This window comes from Macrotis lagotis, chromosome 4, assembly GCF_037893015.1.
Source record: "Macrotis lagotis isolate mMagLag1 chromosome 4, bilby.v1.9.chrom.fasta, whole genome shotgun sequence".
NCBI classification, from domain to species: domain Eukaryota; kingdom Metazoa; phylum Chordata; class Mammalia; order Peramelemorphia; family Peramelidae; genus Macrotis; species Macrotis lagotis.
Genome location: NC_133661.1, coordinates 47,059,838 through 47,081,222, shown reverse-complemented (window position 1 = coordinate 47,081,222; position 21,385 = coordinate 47,059,838). Strand labels below are relative to the sequence as shown.

General features: G+C 41.9%; 1 protein-coding gene across 3 annotated transcripts in view; it reads right to left on the bottom strand.

The window, feature by feature from the left end:
* The window catches only part of CD276 (CD276 molecule), an 82,919-nt gene that overhangs the window by 44,380 nt on the left and 17,154 nt on the right, over nt 1-21,385 (bottom strand). Inside the window, exon 1 of one of the 3 annotated variants that reach the window (XM_074232678.1) lies at nt 3,616-3,694. The exons of 1 other annotated variant lie outside the window; for it this stretch is intronic. The gene's annotated coding sequence lies outside the window, so the exon portion shown is untranslated. Of the gene's footprint in view, nt 1-2,880; nt 3,090-3,615; nt 3,695-21,385 lie in introns of those variants that run through there. One more of the 3 variants, XM_074232677.1, reaches the window with a different exon arrangement.

Below are 21,385 nucleotides of genomic sequence, written 5' to 3'. Positions count from 1 at the left end.
TGGGAAGAACTAGGGTCCAGAGTAAAGAGTGTTGAATTTAGGAGTCACAGGACTTGAGTTTAGATCCTTGCTCTGCTATTTATAATATTGGGTTGGTTAACTAGGAGGCACAGTAGATGGATCACCAGGCCTGGAGTCAGGAAGACCTGAATTCAAATGCAGACACTTGCTAGCTGTGTGATCCTAGGCAAGTCACTTAACCCCATTTGCTTCAGTTTCCTCCTCTGCAAAATGAACTGGAGAAGGAAATGGCAAAGCACTCCAGTATCTCTACTAAGAAAACCCCAAATGGGGTCACAGACTCGGTCATGACTGAAAAAGACTGAAAGAAAACAATAATTTGGGGCTTAGTCTTTCTGGGCTTCAGTTTCCACATTTGTAACATAAAGGGGTTGTTCTTTGACCCATGAGGCCTCTTCCAGCTCTAAATTCCAAGCTGATGATCTATAATACAAAGATCCAAATGCCTGCCCTGTCTCTCTCAAGGGGTTAGTGTGAGGATCCATGAGTGTCTCATAATCACATGAGCTCTTATTATTGCTTTCATATTGATTTTTTTAGAGAACCAACCTAGCACAAAGTAGAGAGAACTGGTTTCAGAGTCAGAAACACCTGATTTTAAATCCACTTTCAAACACATACTCACTAAGTGGTTCTAGGATAGACAGGAACCTCTTAGTTCTTGATCTGCAATGGTCAAGGGAGTTCCATTTTAAGAGTCAGTGAAAAAAAAAAGGTTGGGACAAGGAAAAAAAAGATTTTCTCACTAAATCCTTTTTTAAAAAAGTGTTTTGCTTTTTTGTAAGGCAATAGGGTTAAGTGACTTGCCCAAGGTCACACAGCTAAGTAAATACTAAATGTCTAAGGTTAGATTTGAACTTAGGTCCTTCGGATTCCAGGGCCAGTGTTCTATCAACTGGACCACCTTAAATCCTTTCTATAGATGGAATAATGGAAAACTTATCTCCATAGTTGTTTTATCACACATTCCTCCTCTTCTGTGAGTACAGATTGAAGCATATTTTTTTTTTAGGTTTTTGCAAGGCAAGGGGTTAAGTGGCTTGCCCAAGTTCACACAGTTCGGTAATTATTAAGTGTCTGAAGCTGGATTTGAACTCAAGTACTCCTGACTCTATCCGCTCTATCCGCTGTGCCACCTAGCCGCCCCTGAGGCATACTTTTTAAAAACTTTATTTTTCTTAGGTTTTTTGGTGTGTGCCTGTTTTGTAGCATGGCTAATAAGTTTTGTATGACTTCACATATATAACTAATATTAATTTCCTTCTCTGGGATTTGGGGGAGACACAAGAGAGAGGGAGAGAATTTATAGCTCAAAATATTCAAAAGTGAATGCTAAAAATTCTTTGACTGGAAAATGTAATTGGGAAATATTTAATGAAATAAATTATTTTTTTCTCACTTTTTTAGACCTTTTTTCTACTTCTGAGAGAACCAGGCCATCTAGGTCAGGAGTTTTTATCCTGGGAGAGAGCCCATGGATGGTTTTCCAAGGGTCTATGAACTTATAGGAGGGGAAATAAGGACATCTTTATTTCAAGTCACTGATTTCCTTTAAAACCCACGTATTTTGTTGTATGCATTCAAAAGCATGATTCTGAGAAGGTGCTTTACCAGACTCCGCCAAAAAGTGTCAAAGAAATAGGGGAAGACATCCTGCTCTATATAGTTTCTAGGATCACTTTCACCTCCGGATCTTATGCTGGTCTAATTAGAGAAGCATCCATTAGTGAGGTTGGGTTGTAGATAAAATCTTACTCTGGTAATCAGCCTATCCATAGCTCCTAAACCTTGGCTGTGAGTAAACAGTTAACACCAGGAGTGAATCCAAACTTCACTGTCCTTTCAAAAGTTCCAGCCGGCGTGATTAAAGAAAATGGTCATTTCCACTTGCTATCTCCTGAACCCAGCACTTCCCCATCTTACTTCAAACTCACCATTCAAAGCCATGACCGCTAATTGTTCTGGTCCTTCTCCTCCTCTCTCCCTTAGCCCCTGAAGCAGCCTCTGGGTAGAGTCTCTGTTTTCTCCTCATCCACAGTTAGCGGCTCCCCCCCAGCCACAGCCACCATTCTCCTCATTGGCCCCTCATTGGCCCCCCATTTCGGTTTCTATGCTTCAGGCCTGACAAGCCGCTCATCTGCCCAGAACTCCGAGCGGGGTCCCTCAGCCGATCCCCCCACTCTTGAAGGCCCAGCTCCGGCTCCAGCGCCCGCAGGAAGCCCTCCCATCCTCCCCGGGGTCCAGACCCTTGCCTCCTCTGGCCTCTCAGCTCCTCGGCACCAGTCCGGCCCGTGTCCATTCCATTCTGCACACACCGGAAAATGAACTCAGGAGCTCGGGGTCCAGGAGGGGAGGGAAGAGTTGGGCTTAAGGGGAAGAGGGGCCCTTGGGTGGGGGGAGAACGGGCTTGGGTGGGGGCCTGGAGCCTGGGGGCAGGTTGCCCTAGAGACGACTGGGACCACCCTCCCTGCCTGCCCGGCCATCAGCAGGCCTGTAATTGCGACTCCCGGTGTTTAGAGGGTGTGCTCTGATGGGAGGGGGCAGTTTAAGTCTGGGGAGCGCGTGTCTGTGTGGCTGTGTGTCTGGGGGGGAGGTCCCGGTGCCCCCCGGCCAGCTGTGCCCCTCGGGCCCCTCCAGTGGGCGCCTGTGGGCAGGGGCAGGCCCAGGCGGGCAGGGCTCTAGAACAAAAGCTCCGGGGACCCTCTCCGGGCTGGGGCAGCTCCGGGGCCCCCCAGGAGGGGGCGGGGGGAGGCTCCCAAGCCCGGCCAAGTTGGGGAACAAAAGCCGCCGCCCCCCCCGTACCCCCGCCGGGGCCGTGCCCTCCCGCCCCCTCCCCACCCAGGCCCGGGGCGCACTCACCCTCCTCCCTCTCTTCCTCCTCCGGGGTCCGGGGTCCCCTTCTGTAGCGGGCGGCGGGGAGGGGGCTGGCTCCGGGGGGGCCCACAGCGGCACCCCGGGCCGATCCGGGCCGGCTGCGGTCAGGACATGAATGGAGGGAGCGAGGAGGAGAGGGCCGGGCCGGCCGGGCGGGCGGGGCCGGACTGGGCAGCCCAGGAAGCCGGGCTGGGGCGGCGGGCTCGGGCGGGCTGTCCCGGGGAGGGCGGGGAGAACGGGGCACTGGGGGGGGGGGGGTACCATATTGGTCAGAGTAGGGGGCGCGGTGTTCCTTGCCCCCCCCCCCATCCTGGCCCTCGCTGCCCCCTCCCCCGAGAGAGCCGGGAGAAAAGTCTTCCTTCAGCTCATTTCGCCGCCGGGGTTTTGAGAGAAGCCCATGGGCTTGGCTCTTTCTCGCCATGACACCTCGTTTTTCCAAGGGGCCTATAATCAGATCAATACTGTAATCGGGCCTCGGGAAGCCAGAGGGGAATGACATCACCCTCAGCCCCTGCAGGCCCAGGAACGGAGGGGCCTGGAGCCTGACATCCTCCTTCCCAGTGGGAGCCCCCTAACCTGGACCCTTCCTGGCTGGGGGAGCAGATGGCTGAGGGGGCTGCCCCCCTGGGAAAAGGCGGAAAACCTGGCCAGCCCCCACTCCCCAAACTCCCCAAGGGGCAGCTCTGCTCTCAGCCCCCGCCCCGGCCAGACAATGCCAACCTGAAGGGCGAGGGCTGATCTCCACCACCAGCACATAACCTCAGGTGATCTTCCTTCCCCTGCCCATGGGTGAGACCTGCAAAATCTTAGTGTTCCGCCCTAGGAGCAGGAATAGAGCTGACACACACCGCCCCCGCTCTGCCTCCCCCATCTGGTTTATATAAAACCTTACTGGCCCGCCTAGAATCAAGGTTGCTTTTCTTCCCTAGCCTAAATCCATCCCCGCCCCCCTTCAATATCTTGGGGAGAAGAGAAAGGAGACAGCCTCTCCCGGACCAACTCTCCACTGGTCCCTCTAATTCTGAGTTTTCTCATCAGTAGAATCAAAGTTTGTGCCAGGCAATCTGGGGAGCCCCAGGAAGTCGGAGAACCTGGGTGGGTTTGAAATCTAGCTATGACATGGTACTACCCGTGTGACACTGGGCAAGTCACTTCCTTGCCCTGGTCCTCAGTTTCCTAATTTTTTCAATTAACCTTTGTTTAGCACCTATTGTAAAACCTCACTAGCCCACCTATTATGGTAGGTTTTTTTTTTTTAGTCTAATTCTGTCTCCAGACCAGTTCTCCATCAGCCTCTCTCTAATTCTCAGTTTTCTCATCAGTAGAATCAAAGTTTGTACCAGGTGATTTAGGGGTGGCCCCTGGAAGTCGGAGAATCTGGGTTTGAAATCTGGCTCTGTCACCTGTACTATCTGTATGACAATGGGCAAGTCACACCCTTGCCCTGCTCCTCAGTTTCCTAATTTCAATTACCATTTGATAAGCACCCATTACCAGACTTCGTGCCAGACACTGATATAACAGACCTCCATCAAGGATCCTGAATTCTAGGGGTGGGGGAAGAGAGAGGAAAAAGAAACAATGTTGGATTGGATAGATAGAAAGAAACAATTGTGGGACACCAAATAATTTCTGAGAGAGATCAGTACTGGCTCTGCTGAACTGAGCCTTGAAGAAAGCCTGGGACTGATTAGAAGGAGTGGGGAGAAATGAAGAGAGGAATAAAGAAACCAATTTGAAAGTAGAGAGATCAGGGGTAGCTGGGTGGTACAGTGGATTGAGCACTAGCCCTGGAGTCAGGAGTTCAAATCTGACCTCAGACACTTAAAAATTACCTAGCTATATGATCTTGGGCAAGTCACTTATCCCTATTGCCTTGCAAAACCGAAAAAAGAAAGTGCAGAGAGAAAGTTGGGTAAGGTGCCAGTAAGGAGATGTAGGCCATTTTATCTAGAAAAGAGTGTCTACTTGTGGGATGGACAGGCAAGTTGAATTCTGGTAGCTTTTAAACTCAGAGAGATCTAGAGAGTGACATTTGTGCTTTAGAAATATTTATTGGCACCTAGAGACAAGAAGTTGATAAGTGAAGGGATTTGATTCAAGGAGGTTAATTAAAAAACTACTGTCCAAATGAGAGGTGATGCTACTGGGTTTATACCCTGAAGAGATGATGGAAAAGAGTAAAAACATCACTTTTACAAAAATATTCATAGCAGTCCTGTTTGTGGTGGCAAAGAATTGGAAATCAAGTAAATGTCCTTCAATTGGGGAATGGCTTAGCAAACTGTGGTATATCTATGTCATGGAACACTATTGCTCTATTAGAAACCAGGAAGGATGGGAATTCAGGGAAACCTGGAGTGATTTGCATGAATTGATGCTGAGTGAGAAGAGCAGAACCAGAAAAACACTGTATACCCTAACAGCAACATGGGGGCAATCAACCTTGATGCACTTGCTTGTTCCATCAGTGCAACAATCAGGGACAATTTGGAGCTGTCTGCAATGGAGAATACCATCTGTATCCAGAGAAAGAGCTGTGGGGTTTGAACAAAGTTCAAGGACTATTCCCTTTAATTCAGAAAAAAAAACCAGATACCTTATTGTCTGATCTTGTTATCTCTTATACTTTATGTTTCTTCCTTAAGGATATGATTTCTCTCTCATCACACTCAATTTGGATCAATGTACAACATGGAAACAAAGTAAAGACTGACAAATTGCTTTCTGTGGGGGGGGAGGGAAGTAAGTTTGGGGGAAAATTGTAAAACTCAAATAAAATCTTTAATAAAATAAACAAATAAATAAAAAATAAAACAAATAAAACAAATGAGAGGTGGTGGCTATGTGAATGGAGGTATTGGAGATATTATGGGAGTGGGATCAACAATATTTAGCAATTGGTTGAATTTGAAGGATGGAAAAGAAAAAGGTGGGAATGACTCCAAGGTGGAGAATCCAAGAATAGATGTGCTTATAGAATCAGAGAATAAGAAGAGAGGATTGGGGGGGGGGGCGGATAATGAGCTCTGATTTGGACATGCTGAATTTGATATACTGTAGGGACATCCAGTTGCAGATGCCCATTAATGAGTTGATGATACAGGACTCTCAAGAGGGAGTCTGGAGACAGGAAAACAGATCTGGGATTCATCCACACAGAGATGGTAGTTGAACCCTTGGGAGCTGATGAGAACAAGAAAGTTGGTATAGGCAAAGATTCTTAATATTGTTTGTGTCATAGACCCTTTATTGGGGTCTTCTGCAACCTAGAGACCCCTTCTCAAAATAATGTTTTTAAATACTGTAAGTAAAACTTATAGAATTGCAAAAGAAACCAATTATTGAAATACATTTTCAAAAACTATTTTTTTAAAAAAAGCAAAATTCATTGACCCCAAGTTAGGGACTTCTGTTATAGAGAAAGAAAGGAGGCAAGAACTCACCTATAAAATGAAAGCTTACCTCAGTTGATCATCTTTAAAGCATATCTGATCCGATTCAACCTAACTTCTGTTGGATATCAGGCCCCAGATTATGTAGGATAGTAATTGCTGACATTTATATAGTGAAAGGTTGACTTTCCTCACAACAACCCTGTCCAGGTTGGATATTATTATGCCCATTTTACAGATGAGAACAATGAGACTCAAGAGAGGTGGAGTGATTTGTTCAAAAATACACAGCAATAAATAAATAAATAAATCTCAAAGCCTATTCCTGGGACTCTTAACTCCTAGTCTGATGTTCTTTCCAGTATAAATTAATATGAATAAGAATGCAAATTTGCCCTGATTAGTGGTTTTTGGAAAATAAATGCAGTTCATGCATATCAGAGTCATATTTCTAACCCAGATCTGGCTTCAATCAATCAATCAAGAAACATTGATTTTTTGCAGCAGAAATTGATCTAGCTCTCCAAATATGTTTTGAAGAAAGATTGAGAAATGAGTTTGCATTTTTTAAAATACAAGGCAATTGCCATGTTACACAGGAGGGAGAATTCTACAAGGGGCCTAATTCATACTCAGATTTGACTTGAGGCAGGTTTTACATGTATCATGTGCTAGACATTTCAGTAAGCACTGAGTTTAGATAGAAAAGGAAAAAAACAATCTCTGTGTTCAAAGAAATTACATTTTAATGGGAGAAGCACCATGTGCATAAATCTATACAAATGTGATATATATTATATAGAGAGAAGAAAGAGAGAGAGAGAGAGAGAGAGAGAGAGAGAGAGAGAGAGAGAGAGAGAGAGAGAAACATGCCTTAAAGGAGGAAGAAGTTGGAGAAAGTTATATTTGAAGTGAGTTGAAGGGAGCCAAGCATTCTCAGAGACAAAGGTAAGGAGAGAAAGCCTTCCAGGTCTGAGAGAAAACTAATACAAAGTCTTGGAGATGGGAGATGAAGTATTGTATTTTAAAAACAAGTTAGGCCAGTGTGACTGGATTATAGACTGAATGGGGGTAATTATGTGTAAGGAGACTGAAAAGACAGGAGGCCAGGTTATGGGGAGTATAAAAGCCAAATCAAGGAGTTTATAGTGTACTTAGATTTGACCAAGAAGAAATCAGTGGAGTATGTTGAGTATGATGGAAGGTGGGGTGACATTGTCATTAGAGTTTTTTCACAACTCTGGGGAAAGTAGATTAGATTGGGAGAGGTCTGAGGTAGGGAGAATTGGAAGGTTGAAATTGAAATCATTGAGATGACAGATACAGGGGGTTCTGAACTAGGGGAGGTGGCTCTGTGAATACAGGGAAGGAGTCTTCTAGAAGAATTGGACAAGCAGAAATGACAAGATGAACTATCCTGATTGGATCCATGAAGTGAATGAGAAGGAGGAGATACCATATCCCCTGATGGAAGCTCCTTCATTGGAATGAAAGCCTGTATATGGGAAGTTTCATTCTTTGCATCTCTGTCTATGGACTAGCACAGTGCCTTAGTAAATGCTTGCTGATTGATTGTTGATCAATGTAAGAAGGTTTGGTAGCTCTGCCCCTGTCTCTGAAAGCTTCATCCACAGTCCTGCCCAATGATTATAACCAATGAATCATTTCTCTGGGTTAAAGAATCAATTTAGTATTAAATATTAATTCTCCAGTTAAGTCTTTTGAAACCCAACTTCCACTGCAAAGGGGAACACTTGAATGATAATCTCAAGTATGTGCCATTTTGCTCCCTTATCATCCCAGTTTTAGAATGCTCTGTAAGGTTCAGGAATTTGACCATGATCATCACAAAGTAAGTGTCTGAGCCAAGATTAGCCACAACTCATCACTCTAAATTAGGACTCCAAGCCCAGAAGTACAATCACTACCCACACTGACTCTCCCTCTTAGACCTGAGAAGTCATTAACACTTTAGGGGTAGTAAGTGGAGTATGCCCAGATTATACATCCAAGGATAGAAGCCCCCACAAAAAAAATCCATCTAGTCCCAAGGCCCTCATTTTAAAGATAAGGAAATGGTCCTATAGAAGGGAAGTGACTTACTCAAAGTAGACAGGAAGTATCAGGGATAGAATTTGACCCCAGGTTTCAGGACTACACAATCAGTACTCTTTCTACTTTACTGTGCTGCCTCCTCAAGGAAAAGATTAAAAAGGAAGGTCAGAAGCCTTTAAAGATGAGGAAATTGAAAAATTGACTTAGTCCAGGTCTTACAGATAGTGTAGTAAGTAATAAATCTGGGATTTGAACCAAAGTTTTCTTATCCCAAATCCTGCCCTATGAAGAGAGAATAGCCTGTAAAAGGATATAATAAAAGACTTAGGACTGGAGAACAGAGAGATGGGGCTTCATGGGGCCCATGGTAGCACTGGATACTAAGAGAAGCATGAAAAAAAGGAGAAAATGAATACATAGGAAAGTGTGATGAAACTGAATCAAAGAACCCACCCAGTTCTACTATGGAATTGTTACCTGTGTGAAGTCGGTCAAGTCAGCCCACATCCTGGGACTTCAGGTTCCTTGTCTATAAAATGGGTGGCTTCTTAGGTACCAGGTCTAGATCAATGACTCTGAATATCAGTGCTGAAGACAAACTTTATTGACTTTATAGAAGGATATCATCAAACTCCAAATTAAAAAAAAAACAATAGGACATAATTGACCAGAGACTGGGATTATCAAAATGTTGATGATCAACTACACTAATGAGAATCATAACCTACCCATATCTCATCCTGTGTGTCTCTCCAGAGAGGATTTATCCAATGCATTGGAGTCCTTTCTCTAATTATTCCAAAATTTCATGGAGGATGAATGAAAAAAAATAACCATTTCTTAACAATTTATTAAATATTAAGTCCTGGGGATCAGATAAAAGAAGAGCAGCCCATGATCTCAAGGAGTTCATATGTATTGGATAGGACAACATCTGAAGAGACTCCAGATGCAAGACAGATGAAAAGATCCAGAGGTCTTTATCTACAGGACAGGTAACATGGTCAGGGAGTTCTTAAGATGCATTGGGCTATCTTTCCACAGTAGAGACCCTTCACAACTGGGAAAGGGGAAGTTAGGAAGGGGTTGTAGATTCCCTCTGATAGGTCACTCTCTGTCTTGGAGGGGAAAGAGTAATTGGTAGAAAGGTTGGAAGTGAGTCCTAGAGTAGAGAAGAATGAGGGCAGCTGTTGGGGGCCTCCAGGGCTTCCATGGGGTTGTCATAGTGAAGAAGGAAGGAGCTCATCATACATGGTCTGAGCTCTAATGGGGGCCCTCCAAGTGTCCCCTCTTGGGGCTTACACACACCATTGCTTCTCTCAAGCTCTCCCTTGCTGTTCCTTAGGGACCAGCCAGCTCCTTCTCCCAATCATACATATTCCCAATGACAGACACTTCTTGCATTTGTAGCTCACTTAAGTTTGCCATATGTTTTTTCATCACCCTTCTAACTGATTGCAATTTGATTATTCTGTGATTTGCAGTCCTATATAATCACATGGAGTTTGTTGTTATAAAAAGACAGTCTTGCACCAGGGAGTAACTTGGGATCATTTCCCAAATCAATTCCCAATTTCCCAAATACTGCACCTCTTGTTCTGTTTTGGCCACAACTCATCACAATACTGCTCAATATTTATGAGCTGATGGATCAACTTAATGAGCTGCCCAACCAATCATATGTCATCTCAACATTTAGGCTTCATCCACTTAGTTTTTCTATGTGAATCCTTGCTGTGATCTCTTCTGAGCAGTGGTAGATCTCATTGAGGTGGGCTGGACTGTTCTGAGACATGATACAATCAACATAATTTCATAGAAGGAAAAGAGTTTTTGGAGAACCTTGCCATCTAAAGAAGTATCTCTCTTCCTTTTGGACTTTTGGCAGCAGATTCTACATGAATGACCCCAGAGAACACACCTTGGCAAGCACACATTCCCTTGTCTTATGGTTCATCTAGAACTTCATTTTCCTGTGTCTCAGTTTCTTTATCTGTAAAATCAGACAGTTGAATCCAATGATCTGTCCTTCTAGTACAGATCTATGATCCTAGGGCCTATGCCATTCTTTGCCTATGGTCTTAATAGTTATCTCTACATGATCTCAGTAATATGATATAGCTTTATGGGGGAATAGTCTTTCAGTCTGGATTTTGTTCTAATAAGTAAATATTTTTTTGCAACCACAAACAATAAATACAACAGGATCTTGTGTCCCCTATACTATTTTTGAGAAACTCTGGTTTCTTCAAAATTCAGCTTAAGTCCCAAGTCATCCCCATACAAAACCTTTGCTCCTCTGCCCCTGCCCTGCTAGTTCACTGAGGCTTAATTCCCCTAAATTAGCGTGCATTTATATCATATTTAGCTTGTATAGGCTTGTTCACATTGCTTCCTGGAATTGAATATAAGCTCTTTGAGGGATGAGCTTTCCCTTTTGCTCTCAAAGGCCCTCTGAGCCATTCCTTTGGCTTGCAACTGAATATCCACCCCTATCTGGTGCTTCCCCTAACACACCTGGTGCTCCCCAAAGCTTTTCTATTTATATTCTCAGTACAAAGTAAGCCCTTAATACTTTTTTGTTATTCATTTAAACTTCCTGACACACAGTAGGCACTTACAAATACTTGCTGATTGGTTTTCATTATAGCAACAAACAATGCAACCAGCAATAAATACTCAGTATGTGTTAGACACTGTGTTGACAATAATACCAATAATAAAAATAATAATTAATAATGACAATAATTCCCATTCACGTTAAGTGAGCAAAGCACTAACCTCACAATAACCCCATAAGATAGGCAGTATGACTATTATATCATCCTTATTTTATAGATGAGGAAACTGAGGTTAAAATCACTGTTAATATCAGCATTGATAAATGACTCCAAGATCTTCCAGTGCAGCCTCTCTTTTTAAACAGATGGGGAAACTGAGGCCCTAAAAGGGAGGAAGGGATGGCCCAGAGTCAGACTATAAAAGAACTGGAGCCAGACACCAGGTCTCCTGCTCTCACACCAGTGATCTTTCCATCATACACCCCCATCACCCAACCCCACCATAATAAGGGTTTATGAGACAAGGAGAGGTTAGGCACTGGGTGGAATTATCTATAAATATACAGGAATGACGGGTGGTAGGGCTGACCACAACATTTTCCACTGAGCTGGTGTTTCCCTTTGGTTTCCACCCAACCCCCCTACATCCTCATATCCAGCACCAATAGGACAGCACTAACCACTGCAGTAGCAGCTCCCAAGTTGTCCAGATGTTGTCAAGGGAAGCAAACACAGCAAAAAAAAAAAAAAAAAAGGAAATGTCAAAAGTCAATATTACCTTTGCTTTCTGGATGCATCCCCCCTCAGAGGTTTTTTTTGATAAGGAGGATACCTAGGACAGAGAGATTTAGACTGAGGAGACTGGATTGGAATCTCGGCAACAATTCTTTGATGTTGTAATAATAATTCATAGATTGATAGCTTGATGGCTGGAGAGAGTGAGAGTGAGAGAGACAGAGAGAGAAAGAGAGGTTTGTAAGTGTATATGTGTATATATAATGTCTGAAAGTTTGAAAGGCACTTATCAAAGATCTCATTTTATCCTCATAGCAAGAGGAAGGGAATAAGCCTATATTATCAACCACCAGGAGTCTGACAGTGGCTTAAGTGTTGGGAGGAAGATATTTTTAAAGATGAGAGAACTGAGGTAAGTGTAAGTGACTTGCCCAGGGTCACATAGCTGGGTGAGTGTGGCTAAGGCTGAGGCTCTCTGTCCTGTGCACAAGAGAGAATTGCATTTGGAGTTGGGATGTGGATTTGTAACCCAGCTCTAGATGATCACCAGCTAAAGAGCTTGATAAAATCACTAGTCACTAGTGGGTCCATGTGATGGCATGTGGGAGAAATACTAGGTTTGAAATCAGAGGATGTATGTTCAAATCTGAGTTTTTTCACTAATTATTACTTTAGGCAAGTCACTAACTCTCTGTGCCTCAGATTCCTCATCATTCAACAAGGTATTAGACCGGATACCTTCTGTGGTCCCTCTAGTCCTAGAGATGTGATCTTGGGATAGCTCACCATTTGGAGGATGAATTCTTGCTGAGCTCTATCTCTATTTTCCTATTCTTCCTTTGCCTCTTTGTGGCTGAGAACCTTGGGACTGAGGTATCCCAAGTCTGATGGTCAGGCCTGGCATCTCCCGGGGGCTGAGGGCTGGGGATGACTCCTTCACTGTCCCATGCTGGGCGCCTGAGAAATCCCATTTACCCACCTCCTCCTGGGTAAAACCTTGTGGGAACCCCAGTGACTGGTCTCTCCCACATCATCTTGAGGACTTCCTTCTGGTCAAAAGCTAAATGTTCTCAGTAGAGGAAAGAGGGAAAACACATGATAAAGTGGGAAAGGCCTCAGTCTCAGAGTCTGAGTCAGAGATGCACGGACTGGGAACAAATCCTTCTACCAAGGAGGAACTGGTTCTGTGATTGCTATCCATCTAGCAAACACCACCAAAAGGACTCCATTTCAGGACCTGTTTCCAAGCCCAGAGATTTTTCTGCTTCATCATGCTCCTGGCTCTGCCACATGTCATATGACCATGGGCAAGTTAATGATAATGATAATAATAATTAATAATAATAATAATAATCTATCTGTAGCTTCCATTATGTCACAGATTTTGGGCTAAGTATTTTACAATTATCATCTCATTTGATCCTCACAACCTCCATGGAAGATAAGCATTATTATTATTATTATTATAGACATTTTACAGTTGAAGAAAGTGAGGCAGGCAGAGGGTAAATGACTTTACCAAGGTCATAAAGCTAATTGTGTCTGAGGCTAGGTTTGAACTCATGTCTTCCTGACTCCAAGTCCCGAACTCTATCCAATGAGCCACCCAACTCATTTTTCCTTTCTCATAGGGAAAAATGGGAACAATAAATAGATTTCCTCTGTCACAGGATTCCTGTGAAAAGAAGGTCTTGTGCTTAGTAAAGAGCTCTGTTATTCTGAATGATTTTTGTTTATTTGTTCAATGATGTACACATCTGGGTGTGACTTCCTAGAGCATTTATGAGTGAATGTGTATGAAAGGCAGGCTTTGTGACTTAGCAGATGGTGCTGCCACCTACATAATGCAATTTCTAGGCCAGTGTCTCTTCATTGTCTCTATCTTTACCTTGGCTAGCTATTAGTGAAATGCTCACTGTCACAGCTGCACAACCTTTGGGTCAGGATAGCATCTCCCTTGAACTTGCAGGCAGCCCTTAAAGAGAGACTATTAAAACTTAATAGTTCTTCACGTTTTAGTAGGAAAGGATCTCTTAGTTGTCAGAGCTCCTGGCTTTTTAGACTTAGGTACCTTCTGTGGAGGGGGCCATTGGCACTAGTCCTGGTTGAGACATTCACCTTAGCATAGGATGACACAAGTTCCCAATTGGTTCCCAATGTCCAGGGTCTGTATAGAAGGTGAGGGCTAGCAGATCCCCACTGTGAGAGAAACTTCTCCTATTCCATAGCCTGTGAGGCTCCCTTTTGGATCATTTGGTTTCAGGATTCTTTCCAGTGTTTTCTCCTTTGGAATATTAGCAGGTGAAAAAAAAGCAAAGGATTTCATCCTGTACTCCCAAAGACAATGATGGCTGGCCAACTGCAAAATGCAAATTGTCTTAATGTAAACATGGAAACAAGATCAGTGCTTTTTGAGGTTAGGTTGACCGATCCTTGAGTCTGTTCATCTTCTTTCTTTCTGTTTCCTTTTATAAGCATAGATCAGGGACTTAAATGAAATTCTGAGGAATGGATATTTTCAGTCTTGCCAGTCATCTCATGGGTTGAGAATTCCTAAGCCAAAATTCTAGCATCAGCTGACCAAAAGGAGAGCACGAGCATAATAGACTATTTGAGTATTTGTTCTTTTGTATTTGTTCACATGCACCTTTGAGTCTTACAGACATTAAGTGATAGAAGAATCTGCCTCATATTCTAATTGTACCTTGAGTATCTGTGGTAGAAGATTCTGCTACCTGCCTTTAGGTAGGCCTGAGCTTTGTTTAAAGATGTTTCTCTAGGTTGGTAGCAAAGCCACATGAGAAACCTACATCCTAGGGTCTGGAACCCTAGATTTAATTAGTGAGATCAGAGCCCCCAACGGACTCCCTTGGGCACCTAGTGACAGATCCTTTCTTGGAAAACTGTTTTAATTGTAGGTAAACGGGAAAGACACGGAAACCATCAGGAATCAGAAGAAAGAAGAGAATGATGAGCAGCTTAAAAATGTTGAAACAAAACCATTTAGTTTATCTTCATGCAATTCAAATAAATAAATATTTTCCAACTGTCTGTTCTATGCTGTGCATGGTAACACGGTCATAATTTTTCCAAGAGCTGGTTGGCTCTATGTGTTTGTGTGTATGTGAGGGTATGTGTTTCAGTGTTTATCTCTCTATATGAATGTAATCCTGTTTGACACTGTGTGATTCTAATGATAATAATAATGATGACAAAAAGGAGGAGGAAGAGGATGATAAACAGATGGGTAGTTGGCATTTATTATTGTTTTATTTCCAACATATCTGACTCTAAATGACCTAAATTAAGAGTTTCCTTACCAAAGATACCAGAACAGTTTGCCATTTCCTTCTCCAGTTCATTTTACAGATGAGGAAACTGAGGCAATGAATGAAGTGACTTGCCCAGGGTCACATAGCTAGTAAATTTCTGAGGCCAGATTTGAACCCAGGAAGATGAGTCTTTCTGACTCCAGGCCCAGAGATCTATGCACTATGGTACAACTTAGCTACCCAGATGGTATTTCTGTAGTACTCTAAAGTGTAGCATTTTACAAATATTTTCTCATTTGATCCTCACAACAACCTTGTAGAGAAGGTACTATTTTTATCCTCCCTCTTTTTTTCAGATGAAGAAACTGAGGCAGACAGAGATTAAGTGATTTGCTTAGGGTCCCAAAGCTATTAAGTATCTGAGATAGGATTTGAACTCAAGTCTTCCTGACTCCACGTCCAGCACATTGATCACTGGGCCACCTCATTGCCTCATCTGTTTGTTTGAAAGTGTGTATTTGAACATATATCTGAGTGTGCTTATATCTGTTTACATGTATACATACAAGAACTTATGTCTGCAGATGTATCTTAAGATAATGTCCTATTTCAGAAGGTGGAGACAGTTATTACCTCATAACTTTACCTCAAGTTATCCTGCTTCTGACCTGCTTCTGATTAATAGGGATAAGCTGATTGCTAACACAAAATGGTTGGAGTCTTGGCACAAGTCACACCTTCACCCTGATAGAGAAGTAAAGGAGAGGCAGGGATGATCTGATAGGTGCCCTGGATTGGAGAGATATGTTTGTATAGAATTCAGAGAAATGGTAGGTAAGATCCAGGGTCATGATCCTTGGAAGTTGTAGAGCTCAAAAATGAAATCCTGGAGACATTTTTGGACATGTTCCAATGAGGATAAAACAGCAGAGTTGGCTAAAAAAGAGATTGACATGACTACAAAGTAGATTCATCACCGAATTCAGTTTTAAAAGACACATATAGAAGATAAGAGTCAGTGCCAGATAAATACAATCAAATAGAAGAGCATCTGGTTCTCTAAATAAAAGAATGATCTTGAAGTTGGCAATGGGTGCCCAAAGGACAACATGGGGTTAGGAATAGGGTTGGTGTGCTTGTTGTTTCAGTTATATTGGAGGCAAGAAAATAATCAGAGAGGGTCCAGCTAGAACCATTGCTATTGGTGAATGGAATGATAACAGAAGTGTACAGGAACACTGAACTTGTTAAATTGTTTCTTCCTGGCCTCATTTGGGATTTTCTTGGCAAAGATACTGGAATGACTTGTTATATACTTCTCCAGTTCATTTTATAGATGGGGAACCAAGGCATAGAGGGCTAAGTGATTTGTCCAGGGTCACACAGCTAGTAAGTATCTGGGGCCAGATTTGAACTCATGAAGATTAGTCTACCTCACTCCAGGCCCAGTCCTCTGTGCCAGTCCCACTGTGCTACCTAGCTGTCCTGAAGATTGAACTGACTCATTCTTATTTTACTTATGTTTTCTCTTTTTTTGCAAGGCAATGGGGTTAAGTGACTTGCCCAAGACGACATAGCTAGTAAATATCAAATGTCTGAGACCAAATTTGAACTCAAGTCCTGACTTCAGGGTTGGTGCTCTAACCACTGCACCACCTCATTGCCCCTATGTTTTCTTTTCTAATGAGAATGATCTTTGAACTGGAGAGGACAGAACAAATATGTTTAAGTTGAAATCCATAAATAAAGAGGCAAGAAGTTGCTTAACATGAGTTCAGGGCATAGTGGCTGACATTCAAAAGGAACTTAATAAATGCTTGTTGAATGATGACTGGATGGATGGATGGATGAAAGCTAAATAAACTACATGAGAGAGATATGAAAATCCTGGCAGATACAACAGCCAAATTATTGTTATCACTGAAGACTGATGATAATGAAAGTTGCCTTAGGCTTAGAAAACAACAAAAGATGATAAACATAGTTATCAAAAAAAAGAGCAGAGCCTGCAACCTCTAGTTGAGGCTAACTTCTAATTCGGCTAAAATCTGTGAATAATTAAAGAACTGATTGGTGAGCATTTAGAAAGGAAGAGATCATTAAAGTCAATCATTCAGTCATCTGGACATCATCCAGAACGGGTCATACCAGAGTTTCTCCATTTCTATTTTTGACAGGATGACTTAGACATCATCAGACTCAACTGCCCCATTGTACAGATAAGAAAACTGAGGCCCAGAAAAGTAGAGGAATTGGCCTAACACATGTGGAGAGAAGGAGAGACAAGGCACACACAGAAAGTGAAATAATACAAGACAATATTTAATCCAGAACTGCATCTTTAAAAATTATTTTATTTCATTAATTATTTACCAGTTATATGTAAAAAAATTACCAATTTTTAAAAATTTTGAGTCCCAAATTTTCTTCCCTCCTTTCCCCTTAACCCTCTCCTTGAGAAGACAAATAATTTTTAATTGTACATGTGAGGTCATGTTAAACATTTTCCTATTATTCATGTGTCAAAAGAAAATTCAAACAAAAGAAAATAATGAAAATAAAGCTAAAAAAAGTATGCTTCAATCTACACTCAGAGATCATTAGTGCTCTCTCTGGAGGTGGATAGCATTTTTTTATCATGGGTCTTTTGGAAATGTCTTGGATCTTTGCCTTGATCTAAGTCTTTCTTTTTGGTTTTTTGCAAGGCAAATGGGGTTAAGTGGCTTGCCCAAAGCCACATAGCTAGGCAATTAGTAAGTATCTGAGGCTGGATTTGAACCCAGGTACTCCTGACTCCAAAGCCGGTGCTTTATCCACTACAACACCTAGCCACCCCTGATCTAAGTCTTTCAATGTTATCATTACAATGGTGCTACTTTGTGTAGAATGTTCTCCTGGTTCTGCTCACTTCACTTCACATAAATTCATATAAATCTGCCCAGGTTTTTCTGAAATTCACCTGCTCATTATTTTCTTATAGCATGATAGTATTCTATCACATTCATATACCATAACTTATTCAGTCATTTGATGGGAATCTCAATTTCTAATTTTTTGCCACTACAAAAGGATGCGCTATAAATATTTTTGTACAAATAGGTTCTTTTCCCTTTTCTTTGATCTCTTTGTGATACAGACCTAGTAGTAGTAGTAGTAGTAGTAGTAGTAGTAGTAGTAGTAGTAGTAGTAGTGGTACTGAATCAAAAGATACACAGTTTTATAACCCTTTGGGCAGAGTTTCAAACTCCCAGAATGGTTGGATCAGTTTGCATCTCCACTTAAAGTGCATTAGTGTCCCTGTTTTTCCACATCCCCTTCAGTTTTTGTCATTTCCTTTTCTGTCATGGTAGTTAATCTGACAATAGTAAGGTGGTGTCTCAGGATTGCTTTCCTTTGCATTTCTTTAATCAATATTGACTTAAAGCATTCTTTCATACAGATCTGATTTCTTCTAAAAACTGTCACAAGCAGACCTTTGGTTTTGGGGTTTTTTTAAATGGTATAAATAATGAAAGACATAAAAAATATTTAAGCATTTGTTGTGTACAGATAAATAAGACAAAATATTGAACTGAACAGGCAACCACAAAGTTGATTGATCTCTGTCTTGAACAGATCTTTGAAAAGACAGGAAACTGGGTTTAGAATTTAGTTACTTTACCTGAAGGGAGAGTAAAATGTTTGAAAATGAACTCTGGGTAAGGGAAGTGGTTAGCTAGAAAGATCTACCTGACTATGATCTTTGCTAAATTAAAAATGAACAAAATCTCTTCTAAGACTGAGTCAGTTCCTCCAATATTTTGCCATGTATAAGGCAAATGATCCCATATATTTTATCAGTCTTCACATTCCTTCATAGAATGAATGACATATCAAGAAGGGACCATATATTCTAGGCCTGTCATTTTATAGATGAGAAGCTGAAGTCAAGGCAAGTTAAATATCTTGCTTAAGGTTACACAAATAATAGGTGTCAGAGTTAGGATTCAAATTCAGGTCCCATGATTCCCAAATCAAGGGGACTGAACCAGACCATGAAGGTACAGAAACAAAAAAGAAGAAATACTCTTTACCATAAAGTAGCCTTACATTCCAGAACCAAAAATAACCTAATGGAATCCATTAGAATTGAATCAATCAATCAATCATTTTGCTAAGTGTCTACTAGAAGCCAGGCAGAGTAATACAAAGAACACAACAATCGCTGATCTCAGGGACTCTGAGGGATGGGCTTCTAGCATCTGATGGTTTCTAAGCTGGGAAGGGATGCCAGTGTCTATGGCCTTCTTTTCTCTCTTGGTGGAAGGTGATGAGAGTACAGTTTTCTTCTTTCCATTCAGAGAGTCTGGTGTGATGGCATTAGGCCTGAGGAGGGGGATGTGTCACATATAAGGCCAGCCCCACAACAGCTCTCTAGCTGTTGTACACAGCAGTAATTTGGGGCTCCTGCTGCCTGGCCCAGATCAGGAATAACCTTTGTGGAGCCTGGCTCTCACTGGAGCCCCTCCAGGGCCATCCTGCCCCTCTCAGTAGCTTCAGAAAGCACAGGACTCCAGACCTCAGCACCCATGAGTTTGCCAGCACCTATTCAGTGTCTACTATGTGTCATACCAGGAACTGGGGAGACAAAGAAAGGTAAAAGACCCATTCCTCAATGAGGTCATCACTGAATGGGAAAGACAGCATGTGAATAGTTTTGTACAGGCAAGCTTAGGTATAAGGTAAATTGGAAATAACCAACAGAGGGAAGACAACTAGAATGAAGAAGGGTTTTAGCTGAAACTTGAAAGAAGATTGTCTAGAGATGTGAAATGAGCATTAACCCCTGAGTCAGAGGACATGGGTTCAGATTCCAGTTCAACCACCTACAGCCTTTGTGGTCAATGTCCTCCAGCATCCTTGAATCTCAGTTTCCTCATCTGTAAAATGAGGGGACAGGATAAGATGACCTTTGACTTTCAGCTCTAGACCTGTGATTCTATGATGCAGCTACCCTGCACCTTCCTGAGAAAAAGAATTTAAATATCAGGGAATGCCTCTCGTTCCCTCCCTCATTTAGATCTTCTGCAAATGCTGAGTTGAATTTTATATAAGTAGAGGTCCCACTCCAGGTCCCAGTAGCAACCCACAATTTAAAGTTCATTTAATCAGATGAGTCACACTGATCTTTGACAATTAAACCTGAAGGGAAAAAAAGTAGAAATGATAGGAGGAAAACCACTTTCAGTAATTAACTTGACCTGTGCAATTTCTCTCTCCACCTAATCCTAGATTCTGGGAATGTGAAGTCATACTTTAAATGATAAATGTCTGTTGAATAACCAACATTTAGACAGATAATAAAGCTTATTTAACACATTCAGGCAATTAAAACGATCAACAAGGATAGACAAGGGGCCAGTGTGTAAAGAATATTTTTGATCTGGAGAGTACTATTAGGCAAATAGGCTCTGGGGATATCAGAGACAGAAGAAAATTTCCCATCTGCACAAAAAAAGCTATAATAGCAATTTTTATAAGGAATAGGAAAGAAAGTGAGTGTCCATTGATTGGGAACAATCTGGACCAATATTAACATATAAATACAATAGGATATTGTTGATGCCTGAAAAATGAAGATGAATAATTCAGAGAAGTCTGGGAAGACTTGTACAAAGAAACATAGTATGAGAAGAGTAATTCAAACAATGACCACCATAATATAAAGGAAAACACCCCTGATAATCTTCAGCATTCTGATCAATGCATTGGTCATTCATGACTGCACAAGACTGAAGTTGAACCTTGCATCTCTCCTCTCAGTAGAGACCATAGGTCTGGAAGGAGGCAAACATTTTCAGGCATGGCCAATATGGTGATTCAGTTTGCTTGATTGTATTTATTTGTTATAAAGGAGGATTCTATAGAGGATAGTAAAGGGGATAGCCACTGAGAAGTAAGAGGTTTTTAATACATATATACATACATGCATGCATATACTTATAAAATTTTTAAAGAGCCATATGTTTCTTACCATGTTTAGAATGAAACTAAATCATTAGGCATTAGGTTCCTGGTTTATATTTCGATAAGTGATAATGAGGGTTGTAATTGTTTGCTTTGGACTAGGGATGGAGTACTTAGAAGGCAGGTCCTAGACTCTGGGTACAGCTTTCATTTCCATGGTCCCTCAACTGACACCTTACATATATTGTGATATAGCAGTGACCTGCAATTCTGGAAGACTTCACAGGCACAACAGAACTATGGCAATTTCAGCCCGCCTGGATTTGGGCCAAAGAGCAGCTAGCTAAGTTCAGAGAGATTCATTGCCCCAGGTAATGAATTTTGAGGGGACCAGAGCTACTTATGAGCTAGTCTCCTAAGATGGAACCCACCCTCTGGCAGTTTAGTGAAGCCTATGGGTCTATTCTTAAAATTATGTTTTTGAATACATAAAATAAAATACATGAAATTCCAAAGAAAACCAATT